Source organism: Nothobranchius furzeri, chromosome 2 (assembly GCF_043380555.1).
Source record: "Nothobranchius furzeri strain GRZ-AD chromosome 2, NfurGRZ-RIMD1, whole genome shotgun sequence".
Lineage (NCBI taxonomy): Eukaryota > Metazoa > Chordata > Actinopteri > Cyprinodontiformes > Nothobranchiidae > Nothobranchius > Nothobranchius furzeri.
This window is the reverse complement of record NC_091742.1, coordinates 16963490-16977060: the sequence shown is the minus strand read 5'-3', so window position 1 is coordinate 16977060 and position 13571 is coordinate 16963490.

Genomic DNA, 13571 nt, shown 5'->3' with positions numbered 1-13571 from the left:
GTCCCAGCTCTCTGCAGGTCATTCACCAGGTCCCCCCGTGTGGTTCTGGGATTCTTGCTCACTGTTCTCATGATCATTTTGACCCCACGGGATGAGATCTTGCGTGGAGCCCCAGATCGAGGGAGATTATCAGTGGTCTTGTATGTCTTCCATTTTCTGATAATTGCTCCCACAGTTGATTTTTTTCACACCAAGCTGCTTGCCTATTGTAGATTCACTCTTCCCAGTCTGGTGCAGGTCTACAATTCTTTTCCTGGTGTCCTTCAAAATCTCTTTGGTCTTGGCCATAGTGGAGTTTGGAGTCTGACTGTTTGAGGCTGTGGACAGGTGTCTTTTATACAGATAATGAGTTCAAACAGGTGCCATTAATACAGGTAACGAGTGGAGGACAGAAAAGCTTCTTAAAGAAGACGTTACAGGTCTGTGAGAGCCAGAGATTTTCCTTGTTTGAAGTGACCAAATACTTATTTTCCACCCTGATTCACAAATAAATTCTTTAAAAATCCTGCCATGTGAATTCATGGTTTTTTTTTTCACATTCTGTCTCCCACAGTTGAAGTGTACCTATGATGTAAATTACTCACCTCTGTCATCATTTTAAGTGGGAGAACTTGCACAATTGGTGGCTGACTAAATACTTTTTTGCCCCACTGTATACACACACATACATACATGCACACACGTGTGTATGTATGTATGTATATATATATACACACACACACATAAATATATATATATGTACACACATATATATATATATATATATATATATATATATATATATATATATATATATATATATATATATATAAAATTGGATGACTCTAAACTTTTTGCTTTTAAATCAAGACAAGACGGAAGTTCTCATCTTTGGACCAGAAATCCAGAAAAGGAAATTGCTTAGCCAATCGCCTGACCTGAATGGCATTACATTAATCTCCGAGAACAAAGTAAGAAACCTTGGTGTTATCTTTGACCAGGACATGTCATTCAAATCCCAGGTTTCACAAGTTTGTAGGATTTCCTTTTTCCACCTTCGGAATATTGCTAAGATTAGAAGCATCCTTCCCAGGAGTGATGCTGAAAAACTAGTTCATGCATTTATTACCTCAAGACTGGATTACTGTAATTCATTACTCTCAGGAAGTCCACAGAATGTAGTTAAAAGTCTTCAGCTTGTCCAAAATGCTGCAGCTAGAGTTCTGATGAGAATTAAAAAGAGAGATCATATCTCTCCTGTCTTAGCTTCCCTACATTGGCTACCTGTTGAATTCAGAATAGATTTTAAGATCCTTTTTCTCACATATAAAGCTCTTAATAATCAAGCTCCATCATACATCAGTGATCTGATTGTTCCATAAGTTCCTAACCGAGCACTTCGCTCTCAGACTGCAGGTCTACTGGTGGTTCCCAGAATATCTAAAATTAGGATGGGATGCAGATCTTTTAGTTATCAGGCTCCTCTCCTGTGGAACCAGCTCCCAGCTTTAGTCCGTGAGGCAGACACTTTGTCTACTTTTAAGAATAGACTTAAAACATTTTCATTTGATAGGGCCTATGGTTAAAATCTGATGTTAGCCTAAATCTGGACAAGTGGGGGATTACAGGGAGGTGGAGTGTACAGTCGGTAAAGACGGCTCTCCCTTGCCCTGCCTCCAACATGCCTCCATCTAAATAGGATAGATTATCCAGAGTTATCTCTGTAGTCATGCTGCTATAGGCTTAGACTGCTGGAGGATACACTGACCACTATTCACACTCTACTGCTTTCTTCTACAGTCTGCTCTTTAACTGTACTATTTTCTGCAATTTCAGCTGTTAACTTTATTTTCTCTCTAAGTGTTTTTCTCCCCAGAAGAAGCTACAATGACATTCTGCTGAGCTGTGGTGGCCTCATGGAGGGGGCCATCGTCTAACACACTGCTGCTAACCACTTAAACATTCTCCCTCTCCTGATAATAACTTTTTGCTTTCCTTGACATTGGACGTGTTACTGCTAGTTTACCCATTTAATTAGAGATCCACTAGGATAAATACAATAAAGTTTATCTCACCAAATAGAATATTTACTAAGACATCACAATAGAACTATAGACACATTATTGTGTGTGCGTGTGTGTGTGTCTGCTCTGTCTTCTTGATCCCCAGTGAGTCATGGTGGATGGCTGCTTATACTGAGCCAGGATTCTCTGGAGGTTTCTTCCTGTTAAAAGGGAGTTTTCCTCTCCACTGTCGCTATATGCTTGCTTAGTATGAGGATTGCTGTATAGTCACTGACACTAGTCAGTGACTTGATGCAATTTGCTGGGTTCCTTATATAGGAAACATTATTTCTGATTGGCTTAATGAACTGACCTGAATTGGAATGTTTATTATGTGAAGTGCCTTGAGACGACTCTTGTCGTGATTTGGCGTTATATAAATAAACTTGAATTGAATTAATTCTAGTAACACTTGGGCTCCCAAGGTCTATTCTGACAGGATGGACGTTACGGGACCCTTAAGGATTCCAGTTGGATGATTGGAGGATTATTTAGGAGGACTGGAATGAACAAACTGATTTCAGTGAAGGGTTAAATGAGTGAGTGAACCCACTACCAAGGATGAATTCTGCTAACTTTAAAAATCAGCTGCTCTAAATAAGCATGAAGGTCAGAGAGGAGCTCTAGGATGGACATGGATAAAGGAACTGTAGTAGAGGTAAAGTAGGGCAGGGCCAACGTTAGCAGCTGTCATACGGTCCATCTGAAATGTTTGACTTCATTTGGCTTGTTATGTGACAGGTTAGAGCACAGTCTCATGTTAGAGTTTGTCATGAAAACATTGAGATACCTCACATACTGATGGCATCTAAAAAAAATTTAAAAAAATTCTCAAAATAAAGAACAATTTTAATCACATTTAAAACCTACAATCCTAGAAAAACCTCGTCCAATCAATGTGCACGTCCTGTTCTCACTGATTGGATAGAAATCCCTCCATCAAACTGTGTGTGTGTGTGCGTGCGTGCACACACGAGCGAAATGTGAACTGGCGTTAGCGAGTTGTGAACTTAGCGCTACTTAGACGTAGCCATCCTTACGCTGGCAAAAATGTAACTAAGTAACTTTAACTTTGAGTACATTTTATTTATGATACTTTTTAATTTAACTTGAGTAAAAATTTAGACAAGTACTTTTACTTGTACTTGAGTAAAACATTATCAAAGTATTGGTACTCGTACTTAAGTAGGAAATTTTAGTACTCTTTCCACCTCTGGAATTTCTAAATAGTACGTGAAAGCTTTCCGTGCTCAAAAGCCCCAGCAACAGGATGCTTTGTAGAACTTTTATCTGGAGATCTTCTTCTGCAGTTAGGGCCCTTACATGCCGGCATCGGCTCCACTCCACCTGGATCGGGCTGGGAGGGGCCTCATTTAGGTAGCCTTGGATTTTCCCGCACGCAGACCAAGGCAGTCTGACATCACAGGCCACTGACCACCCATGTGCTTCATCATTGCTAAGGCCGAACGCGGCCGTGCTGGGGCGGAGCCGATCCTAGTGTCTAAGTGGCTAATCCTAGATGGGGAGTGTCTGACCAACCTGTTAAAGTGCATTAGAATAATTTAATGAACACCAACAGTGTTATTCCCTTTAGTTAGCCTCGCCTCTGTCAGTGCGCCCCAGGGCAGCTGTGGCTACATCGTAGCTCATCACCATCAGTGTGTGAATGTGTGTGTGAATGGATGAATGATACACTGTAGTGTAAAGCGCTTTGGAGTCCTTAATCTGAGAGGCGCTATACAAGTGTGGGTCATTAATCATTTATCGACGAATGGGAAAAGATAAGAAGAGAAATAAAATCCATTCAGTGAGCCGTGTTGTTACTGTAACCAGGTTCTCTGCAGATGTGTTGTTCCACTGGTGAAAACTCACAGTCGAGGTTCTGCCTCCAGGACATGAGTCAGAACCAGAACAGGAAGCAACAGGCTTCAACTCCACCACACCCTGGGTCTGCTGTGAGGAGAGAAGTTTCATTTGTGAAGATGAAGAATGTTGGTTTAAGGAAAGAAATATGCAACATGCTGGATGTCCACCAGGGGGAAACAGAGTACAGTCACTAATTACGTCAAGTTTCTCTGTTAACACAAATAAAATCAAACTCCTTCTTCTGAAACAGCAACAATGGCTCCTGAGTTAACCAGAACCTAAAGAACATCTGAGCTCTCATGGAGACCTTTAATGACCTAATGTTGACCTTAATATTTAAACATTCATCCTCTCATTATCAGTAGACTGTTTCACTGCTGGAAGTCATTAAAGTGTGTTATTACACACACACACACTTTCTCTCACACTCACACGTACACACGTCTGTCTTTCTATCATAGTGAGGACCCATTGACTTCCATTCATTGTTGTGATTTCACCATGCCTAACCCATACACCAACCCTAACCATAACCAACGCTGATCTATTCCTGACCTTAACCTTAACTAAAACTTGATTCACACCAGACCTCTAACTGTTATAGCAAGCTTCTGGTATCTTTCTAAAAAATGTTCTCAATTTGTAGGTAAAATGGTCAAAATGGTCCTCAGTATGTACAAGATCTCTCTCTCTCTCTCTCTCTCTCTCTCTCTCTCTCTCTCTCTCTCTCACTCTCTCTCTCTCACACACACACACACACACACACACACACACACGCGCGCGTACGTACGTTTGTTGAGGAGCAGATGGAGAACCCTGATCCTGGAGCTGCTGCCTCCAGCAGAGGGCAGTAGAGGGACATACTCCAGACTGATGAAGTGTCAGTAGACTCCTGGTGACTTCCTGCTCATGAAGCTGTGTGAGTGTCGTTGGACGGCTGGTTCTGGTTGAGAGGAGTAAAACAGCAGCATGTTTTCTCCCAGCTGATGGAGCTGGGACTCACCTGATAGAAGGTCTGGTTCTGATCTCCTCCCAGAGCCAGAGAACCTCCAGAAAGATCCTGATCAGAACCACCTCAGCTGGCTGCTGGTGAGGAGCAGCAGCTCGTCTCCTCATCTCTGCCACCCTACGGAGGAAAATCCTTTCAGACTCTTGGATCCAGGGTTTAGTTCTTCTGGTCCAGAAAGGACCATAGATGAGGGTTTAGATGGACCAGGACCAGCTCCTTCTTCATCAGACCAGGTCCTGATCTGTAGGTCCATCTCTCCTCTATCCTACATCACTCAGGAAAATGAACTCCTCCCAGAGAATCTCTAACAACTTGGAGGGAACAGTCCACATCTTCTGGTCCAGAACCTCATACCTGGAGGAGCTGACTCTCATCCCATCCGTGTATGATGATGATGATGATGATGGTGATGTTAGGGTAGAGCTGCTGAGGAAAACGAGGACCACTCTCTGTGGTTCTGACCTCTGTGGTTCTGACTCTGACGACGCGTTTTGGAACATTTCCACCGCCGGCATTCCAATGATCCCGATGCTAATGCGGCCACCATCGGAGCAGGAAGCATGAGAGCTGTTCATTTTTAAGGATATATGATTAATAATGAATAATTAAATATTCACAGCTCATGTCTACACCTTACAGGTAAACTCTGACATGTATGGATCCAGATTCCATCATGGAATTCTGAGCCTTTAGTCAGAAGTTCTGTTGAATCAAAAAGACTCTGACTCTTTAGAACAGAACTAAAACCTGAACGTCAAATTATTCCTCAAGAACCAATCAGGGAGCTGAAAATCCAGCAGAGCGTTCCAGCCCCACCAACACCGCCCACTGGTGAAGCGATCGGCCTCCCACCGCTAACGGGCGAGGAAGACGCCTGATGAGGCGCGAGCGGTCTGTAGGGGGCAAAGCCTCAGGAGGGGGTGGACCACGTAGCATCTCACAGGAAGAGGAGTGGGATGGGAGGAAGGTTGACTCTGTTCTAATCCTCCACTGGACCAGACTCTGCCCAAAGATCCAGGTGAGCTTGAACACACCTGTGAGCTAAAGCCACTCCAGGTCTGACGATGATTAACCGATAATAAATGAGCCGCATTTGGGTCATGCTTTAGACTACACTCACCCACTCACACACCGGTGACATCCATCCATCTATCCATACATCCATACATACATTCATTCATTTTCATCCGCTTATCCGGTGTTGGGTCGCGGGGGCAGTAGCCTAAGGTGAGAGGCCCAGACTTCCCTCTCCCCAGCCACTTGGGCCAGCTCCTCCGGGGAAATCCCAAGACGTTCCCTGGCCAGGTGAGAGACATAGTCCCTCCACAGTGTCCTGAGTCTACCTTTAGGTCTCCTCCCGGTTGGACGTGCCCAGAAAACCTCACCAAGGAGGCGTCCAGGAGGCATCCTGACCAGATGCCCGAGCCACCTCAAAAGGCTCCTCTTGATGTGGAGGAGCAGCGGGTCTACTTCGAGCCCCTCCCGGATGACTGACCTTCTCACCCTATATCTAAGGGAGAGCCCAGCCACTCTTCGGAGAAAACTCACTTCGGACGCTTGTATCCGTGATCTCGTTCTTTCGGTCACTACCCAAAGCTCATGACCATAGGTGAGGGTAGGAACATAGATCGACCGGTAAATCGAGAGACTCCAACCAGGCCCGCCATCCTAGGTAGCTTTGCTCCTGCTTCTTTGCCTGAGTTAACCAAACTAGTTAACTCTATGAAGACCTCTGCATGACCCCTCCACATCTTACCCTCATCTTTGTTTAAAAGTGCTTTTCAGTCCATCGGTCCCAGCGTGCTCTCTATAATTAATGCTTCTCTGGTTTCTGGTCAGGTCCCTGCTTACTTTAAGAACGCTGTAATCCACCCGCTTCTTAAAAAACCGAGTCTTGACGCCTCTCTCCATAGCAGCTTCAGACCCATCTCTAAACTTCCGTTCATCTCCAAGATCTTGGAGAAGGTTGTGGCTAAACAACTCACAGCTGCTCTTGATGAACATAACATCTATGATAGCTTCCAGTCAGGTTTTCGTAGAGCTCATTCTACTGAAACAGCTCTTCTTAGGGTCTCTAATGACCTTCTGACTCACAGTGATGCAGGGGACTGTTCTGTTCTGGTCCTGCTGGACCTGACTGCAGCCTTTGACACTGTTGACCATCACCTGCTACTGGAGAGGCTGAGAGACTGGATAGGCCTATCAGGAACTGCTCTGGAATGGTTCTCCTCTTATCTCTCTGAGCGCTCCTTTTCTGTGGCCGTCTCCAAGTTTAGGTCCTCCACCACCTCTTACCCATGGTGTCTCACAAGGTTCTGTGCTGGGGCCTCTACTCTTCCTCCTCTATCTGCTTCCTCTTCAGCACATCCTGAGCTCCTTCAAAGGAATCTCCTACCATCTTTATGCAGATGACATCCAACTGTACATCTCCTTTAAGCCCCATGAGATGTCTAAGCTGCAGCTGTTACACACCTGCTTAGACTCTATCAAAACCTGGATGGCTGGGAGCTTTCTACAGCTGAATGATGATCAAACTGAGATCCTCATCTGTACCCCAAGACAAGCTGGTTCCTAAAGTCAGAGACTCTCTTGGTCAGCTTGCTTCTCACACCAAACCTTTCATCAGGAATCTTGGTGTGACCTTTGACCCAGCTCTCACCCTGGATTCTTATGTCAGTTCTCTTGTTCGCTCTTCCTTCTTCCATCTCAGGAACGTTGCTAAGCTGAGTCCCATTCTGTCCCGCTCGGAACTTGAGACAGTTATCCACACCTTCATCTCCTCACGCTTAGACTACTGTAACTCTCTTTTCACGTGTCTGAGCAGAACCTCCCTGAACAGTCTACAGGTGGTTCAGAATGCCTGTGCTCGGCTTCTGACCAAGTCCTCCAAACACACCCACATCACCCCGCTTCTCCTCCAGCTTCATTGGCTGCCAGTCAACTTCAGGGTTCATTTCAAGATCCTGGTTCTGGTCTATAGGGCCTTACATGGACAAGCACCATCATACATTGGTGATCTTCTTAGTCCCTACACCCCTAGCAGGTCCCTGAGGTCCAGTGACCAAAGCCTATTGGTTGTGCAGCACCAGGCTAAAGGTCAAAGTTGACAGATCATCTGCTGCTGTAGCCCCCAGACTCTGGACCTCTCTCCCAGTGAGCCTGAGATCAGTGGACTCAGTGGTCTCTGATGAAGTTAGAGCTCAGTTTCCAGCCTTCCTAAATGACCACCCCTCCTCACGAGTCCCTGCTTCACTTTCACGTGGTGCTGCTCAGGGAGGTTTGTCCCCTCGGGAGGCAGAAATATGGTCAGCGCTTCCATCCCTCATTAGTGGTTTTACAGAAATGAAACGGCCTTCCTTAATGAGCTGAGCTGCATGCTTGAGGACCACCAACCCACAGCCAAGAGAGAATATTCAGAGGCTGCTCCAGTCCCAGAGCTGCACCGACACCTGTCAATGTTCCTGCTGATGGGGACACATCTCCTCAGCATTCCCCTGGCAAAAGTCCTTCTTCAGGTTGATTTATTTAGTGACGAGAGGAGATGCATCAGTCTGCTCCGACGAACAGATGAACCGTTAAACGGCCACGAGCTTCGCCTGACCAACAGCAGTCCGTTAAAACATCAGTCAGAACATTTCTGTTGAAACGACCTGATTTATGAGGCAAACTGCACAAAACATTCCTCTGATGTTTCTCTGTGTTCTTCTTTCATCAAACGCTTTAGGAATCTAAATCTTTCCTCCGATGAACTCTGGTCCAAGCTTAGATCACCTGGTGACTAGACGGGCCGACCCAGGTCCTGATACTGGATCAGAACCAGAGCCTTCTGTGTTCCACAGCTAAACACGCATCTGAAGACCTGACTCTGTTCTGTTTTAATAATGCTGTGTTGCTGAGCAGGCAAAAACATTATAAGCAAATAAAACTAATCTGGTGCCTGAAGCTGAATCTGCAGGATTAAATAGTTCTGATCAAACAAGCTTCAGACTCTGAGATGATCTTTAACCTCAGGTTAAACTGAATATTGGTTAATTTACCATCAGATCCCCACTGAGGAAGTAAAACTTGTGCTGATCATGAACGACTCAGAGCAGATGAGAATCAGGAGGTCAAAGGAACTGCGTGAAGATCTCAGAGACAGATTTGTGACAATGCACAGATCTGTTCAGGGTTACAGCATCTCTGCTGCACGTAAGGTTCCTAAAAGCACAGTGGCCTCCATGGCAGACGTTTGGGATCACCGGTGGCACAGGAGTTAAGAGCTTGCCCCGTAATCGGAAGGTTGCAGGTTGGAGCCCCGCTCAGTCTGTCGTTGTGACCTTGGGCAAGACACTTAACCCCCCTGCCTGCTGGTGGTGGTCGGAGGGACCGGTGGCGCCTGAGTACAGCAGCCTCGCCTCTGTCAGCGCGCCCCAGGACAGCTGTGGCTACATTGTAGCTCACCCCCACCAGGGTGTGAATGACTGATTGTGTTGTAAAGAGCCTTGGGGGGTTCCAGGACTCTAGAAGGTGCTGTATCAAACACAGGCCTTTTACCTTCATGGAGCAGACCGTCCGGCCAAACTGAGCTACCGGGTGAGAAGAGCCTTGGTGTGAGAGGTAAAGATTAGCCCAAAGATCATGGTGGCTGAGCTCGAGATGCAGTCAGGAGTAGGGAGAAGGTTGTAGAAATATAGTTGTAACTGACCATATTAATGTTCCATTCATTTCCATTTTATGGGTTACAAGTGTTATTCCTTATTTTACTGTATAACACGGATGATGCTCTTATTTTGAAGGAACGGCTTTTATTGTTGAAAGAACAAAGCAACAAGCTGCTGTAAATCAGTGTCGCAAACCGCACAGCAGCGGGAAAACTCCATGGAGGTAGAAGGAAGGTGTGCTCCGTGTTAAAGAAAATTACGGTTTATAAGGTTTATTTCTTAAATACCTGCGAAGGTTTGAGCCGCTGGTTGATGAGGAACAAGGTGGGCTTTGAATGTTGATTTGTAAATGTGTATATATTTGGACATTTATGTTGTAAGGTGTTCTGCTGAGTAAAAAGGACTCTGCTTTTGTCCACTAGAAGGTGCTAAAGAACACGGATAAATTAAGCATGTTAAAAGGGTAATGATTTATAAGCTGCTTTATTTTATTTGTCATGTAAGGTCACAGACAAGTGGACATGATTTACTTTATTTTATTTCATGTTTCAAAGAGGTTTAAAAGCATTGTTAAAATGGTTTAATTTAATTTACATGTAAGGGTAATCTATGTAGAAAATGCCAACAAAAGGATGTTACAACTTAAAGGAAATAATTCGTTTAAATGTATTGAATAAGGAAAGGTTTTAAAGGCAACTTGTTGTTTGAGATACTAAGAGTGTTTATTTTTGTGTACACTTTATAGCTCTCACGGTGAGGTCACAAGGCAAGGTCAAGTAAAGGATTGTGAACCATCAGTTAGAGAGACCATAATTTCAACCGGGGACACTATATAATTCACGAGGGTCTGAATAATAATAGCCGCTGTATGTCTGAATTCAGCTAAAAGATATGGTCCGTATCACCCCTGGGTCAGGTCATACACAATAACATGACCTATCAGTTATGCAGATGACACCCACATCTACCTAGCTCCATCACCTAGTGACTGTGGTCCTTCAGACTCACTCTATTAGTGCCTGGAGCAAGTTAATGACGAAGCAGTCAAATGTCCTCCAGTAAAACAAAGACAAGAGTGAAGTTCTTGTCTTTGGAGATGGGAGGACAGGATGGAGGTTACTGCTCAGCTTGGCTCCAGAGGAATAAAGACAAAGACCCAGGTTAGAAATGTTGGTGTCATAACTGATTCAGACCTGAGCTTCACTGGTCACATTAAAGCCGGGTGTACACTGTGCGACTTTTTCACTCGCAGCGTTCAGCTTCAGCTCAAACTGTACGACTTCCTCGCAGAGCAGATCTCACGAGTCGTGTGCTCACACTGCACGACCCAGTTCTCGCATGCACCTGACTGCTCACACTGTACGTCTGGTAGCAACACGTCGGCCCTAAAAATGAGCTAAAAATAGCAGTTTTTACTCAACACGTCAGACTTTTTTCTCTTGTCTTGCCTGTTGTCCTTCGGGAGTGCTGCAGGAGGACACACAGGGATTTATGGGGATTGGATGAGGAAAACGAAATAAAGAAAGTGAATCTGTGTTTTGTGATCAGTTTAATTTGACATGAACACGACAAACACGCTTTCTTGACATTCTTTGTGAGTAAAAAAAACGTGTAGAAACAAAAACGAACAGCGTGTGTTATTAGGGAAATGGCGAGCGACCGGCCGGCGTTGATGCAGGATTGCGCGCGCATGCGCCGTGAGCGGTTCTGATACTTTTTGGATCGTAGCTGCTCGCAGCGGCGCTTCAACAGTGCAATACCCTCACGAGGGACGAGCGAAATATTAAACACACCAGAAGTCCCTGCGACCTCACGACTGCTGATCGGCGGCTGGTCACGTGGTGTTAATCGCCTCTCGTAACCCCCTGTACACTACACGACCGCTCGGCGCAAAACTCGCCCCGATGTCGTGGCTTCTCGCACGACTGGAAAATCGGCTCAAAAAAGTGAAAAAGTCGCACAGTGTACGCCCGGCTTAAGACTAGAACTAGATCACCGTTTTATCATCCGCATCAGACAGCACGACTCACCCCCAAATTCCACTACCTCCGCTCCGCTGCGCTCTGCTCCGACATGAACGCCGGAGCAAAATCGGTCCCGTTGTAGTCAATCAGAGCAATTCCACTACTGCGGCCGTGCGGCGCAGTGCGCCGCCCTCTGTTCCGGCGTCCGGCAAAAATAGAATCGATCCTATTTTCGCCGGACGCCGGAGCACCTCCGCAGTAAATGGACAGAAATCACAACGGCCCAACAGGAAAAGGAGCGAGCACAATTTCCGTTTTTCACAATAAATCGATAAACAAAAGGCGTTTTTTGTTTCATATGCACAGATTTAACAACTTTTAACAACTATCAATGGCGGCTGAAGTTTAAATGCACAAAATTAAGCCATAAATACAGTTTCCACTATCAAAGTAGTCACCCTTTGTTGATCCAAACTCTGCTGATCTCTCAACACAAATGATGGGCAGATTAAACAGTTCATTGCGATGCTTCTCCCACACAACGGGTGTTTGGATATAACTTCCGCGTTTATTGCTCGGACTGTATCGCAAGATCTCGAAAATCCCGCGCATGCTTGTTTGCCCCCCTCAGGTCTCCGCACCGGAGCGGAGCCGTTGAAGAGCGGGTACCAGTAAAAATTGTGTTCGGAAGCGAGCGGCTGCAGAAGGCGGGGGCGGACCGGAGCGGAGCGGAGGTAGTGGAATTTGGGGGTCAGAGGTCTTATGTCCAGACAAGATCTAGAGAAACTCATTCATGTGTTCATCTACAGCAGGCTGGACTATTGCAATGGTCTTTTGACTGGTCTTCCCACACAAGCTGTGAAGCAGCAGCAGCTTATTCAGAATGCACTGCTACAGTCTTAACAAGAACCAAGAGAACCGAACACATCACTCCTGTTCTTAGATCTCTACACTGGTTACCAGTAAACTACAGAATCCATTTCAAAGTACTTCTACTAGTTTATAAATTACTCAGTGGCATGGGGCCAGAATACATGTCAGATCTCCTTCAGGTATCTATGGTAAGCAGGGCTCAGAGATCCTCGAAGTAGTTAGCTGGTAGAACCGGGTCAGAACCTAACAGGGTGAAGCTGCTTTTTGCTACTTTGCTGCTCACAGATGGATTCAGCTTCCTCATGACCTCAGATGTGTCCCAGCTCTAGAAACTTTTAAATCAAGATTGAAAACCTTCATGCATTCATCAGCTTTTGAATAAATGTTCTTAAGCTGCACCTTCTGCGCTGTAACTGCTCACCCTTTAACTTTGTTTCTTTTTCATTTTTAAATAGCATTTTCTGTCACGTTGATTTTAAAGTTCTTGCTATTGGAAAGCACATTGAACTGCCTCTGTGTGACATGTGCAATAGAAATAAAGCTGCCTTGCCTATGGGCTATTACCTGTTGAACCAATTATAGATTCACTAGGATAAATACAATAAAGTTGATCTCTCACCAAATAGAATATTTACTAAGAAATCACAATGTTACCATAGAAACATTACTAGGGGTGTGTGTGTGTGTGTGCGTGTGTGCTCTGTCTTCTCCATCCCCAGTGAGTCATGGTGGATGGCTGCTTATACTGAGCCAAGATCCTCTGGAGGTTTCTTCCTGTTAAAAGGGAGTTTTCCTCTTCGCTGTCGCTGCATGCTTGCTTAGTATGAGGCTTTCTGTAAAGACTGACACTAGTCAGTGACTCAATGCAACCTGCTGGGTTCCTTATACAGGAAACTTGTTACTGATTGGCTTAATGACCAGGGATCTCATTTATCAAACATTGCGTAAAATCCGTACTAAAACCGTACTTAAGCTCAGCAAAAAATATGTACTTACGGCAAGTAGGTTTGTGATCTATCAAACATGGAGTACGCACAGCTGCACGCAATCTCCGCTTCATAAATCCGAGACTATCTAGAAAGGTTCTCGGCTGCTTTTTAGTCACATCCCGCCCTCACCACGCCCACTTACTGCCATAAATGGTCAATGCAAAGTGCCTTGTGGATCTCATGCA